The sequence below is a fragment of the Corvus brachyrhynchos genome, unplaced genomic scaffold, assembly GCF_000691975.1.
Source record: "Corvus brachyrhynchos isolate BGI_N302 unplaced genomic scaffold, ASM69197v1 scaffold211, whole genome shotgun sequence".
Classification (NCBI taxonomy): Eukaryota; Metazoa; Chordata; class Aves; order Passeriformes; family Corvidae; genus Corvus; species Corvus brachyrhynchos.
Genome location: NW_008236211.1, coordinates 489,547 through 491,858, shown reverse-complemented (window position 1 = coordinate 491,858; position 2,312 = coordinate 489,547). Strand labels below are relative to the sequence as shown.

At 59.3% G+C, this 2,312-nt stretch overlaps 1 non-coding gene across 1 annotated transcript in view; it reads right to left on the bottom strand.

The window, feature by feature from the left end:
* The window catches only part of LOC103623592, a 15,184-nt gene that overhangs the window by 1,361 nt on the left and 11,511 nt on the right, over positions 1–2,312 (bottom strand). The window lies entirely within an intron of this gene.

The window sequence follows — 2,312 nt, the reverse complement described above, 5'->3', positions numbered from 1 at the left end:
GGACGGGGAAAGGGCTGGGGGGCCCTTGGGGCTCGGCACAAGTCCCTGACAGGAGGGGGCAGCCGGGGGGGTCGGACTCTGCTCGCAGGGAACAGGGACAGGAGGAGAGGGAACGGCCTCAGGCTGGGCCAGGGCAGGCTCAGGGTGGATACTGGGAACAATCCCTTCCTGGATAGGGCTGTCCAGCCTTGGCACAGCTGCCCAGGGCAGGGGTGGATTCCCCATCCCTGGAGGGATTTAAGAGCTGTGTGGATGTGGCACTGGGGGGACAAGGGTCAGTGGTGGCCTTGGCAGATGATTGGGCTCGATGGGCTCTGAGGGCTTTTCCAGCCTCAGTGATTCCATGATTCCATGACCCCTGAGCCTTCTGGCTGGGGCTGTGCACCCCTGGGCCCTCCCTGGCAAGCTCAGACCGGACCCAAGGTGTGGCACCCACCAGAGTGTCCCGCTGACCCCAGAGCCTCCCCTTAGACCCCAGGCAGCTGGGAAACACCAACTCCTGAGGCCACGGCAGGTCCCCAGGCCGTGCGAGGACCCAGCTGACTCTGCAAGCCAAGATGGGGTGGGGGCTGGGGATTTTGCCCCAAAACAGCCAGGATCTGCTATGTGAAAGCCCCTGTTGCTGCTGCCCAGCTCCCCCCATCACTGGTGAGCAGCTGGAGCCAAAGGGTGGCCAGAGCCACTGGCTTGGCTTGGCTGGACACCACCACCACCAGAAGGATCAGGAGCACCCACCTGGTCCTGGCACCACACATGGAACTGGGAGGAACTTGAGCAATCTCAGATCACGGAGGTTAGGAAAGATCTCCAAGGTCATCAGGTCCAATCCCCACCTTGTCCCCAGCCCAGAGCTCTGAGTGCCACCTCCAGCCCTTCCTGGGACACCTCCAGGGATGGGCACTCCAAACCTCCCTGGGCAGCCCCTGCCAAGGCCTGAGCACCCTTTCCATGGAGAAATTCTCCCCAGTGGAAGAGCCACCACAGTTTAAAGGATTATTTTTGTTTTTCTTTTGTCTATTCCCATTCTTTCTGTAGGATCAAGGAACCTGACTGGTTCCTCTCTCTCATTTTCTCAGTGGTCTCTAATTCAGTGCTCAGCAGCTGCTCCTTGGTGGTGTTGGTGGCCTCACTGGGCTCCAGGGGGGGGAATTGGGGCTCCTCCTGTGCAGATGAGCATTGAGAGATGACAGGGATGTCACCCACACATCCTTTTGTCCAAAGCCATGCGGGTTTCAGGGATGTGAGGAAAAGCCACACGCTGTGGCACGACCGGCTGCCCGTGCTGGCTCCCTCTCCAACGCTGTAATTTCACTCCTTCTTGAGTTACCAGATTGTTTCCCGGATGAGGCAGGACTTGAATTTCTAATGTAAAAACTGTCAGAAAGACTCCGGAGCCCCTCTGGGGTTCTCTCCCTCCGCTGCTGAAGTGGCTGGGAGGTGGGAAGGGCAAATCCCCTTTTCTCTCCCTTGCCAGTGGCCTGCAGCGGACACTCGGTGGGAACTGGTGCTGGGGTCATCCCACAGAATTGTGGCTTGGATCCACCACCACTGATTCTGCTGGCCCATGACCACCATGGGCCGGGGCCCAGCTAAAGATGAAAGACTTTCTCCTGCCTGGTCCCTACAATCACCCAGCCTCAGTGAGAGGGAACAGGTCCCAGAGCAAGGTCCCTCCTGTCCCCATCCCTTTCTGGGCCAGTCTGGGTGCATCCGTGGCAGGTTTTTCTGCCAGGAGAACACTCCTTGCCGCTGGGAATGGGCAGTGATGGGCATTATGGCAAACATCCAGAGAGTGTGGAAACCCGACCGGCTCCTCCTCCCAGCTTTTCAGGTGGGGGAGATAAGGATCTCCCTGGAGACACTGCCAGGCTCCAGCTCCTGCCCTCCCGCTCTCAGCTCCACCTGTTTGTCTGTCCATCTGTTGTGCCTTGTTTTAACTCAAAGCCCCGGCTTTTTGGGGGGCAGACGTTGTATTTCTGGTCTGTCTGGACAGTGTCCAGCACCACGGGCTCCTATTTCCCGGCTGAGGCCTCTGGTTACAGAAGCGACAATAAAATGGGAGATAAGGCTGCTCTCACTGAAGGTGACGATGTTTTCCCACTCTGGGGAGAGCTCAGAGCCCCTTGCAGGGCCTAAAGGGGCTCCAGGAGAGCTGGAGAGGGACTGGGGACAAGGGCTGGAGGGACAGGACACAGGGAATGGCTTCCCAGTGCCAGAGGGCAGGGCTGGATGGGACATTGGGCAGGAATTATTCCCTGGCAGGGTGGGCAGGCCCTGGCACAGGGTGCCCAGCGCAGCTGGGGCGGGCACCG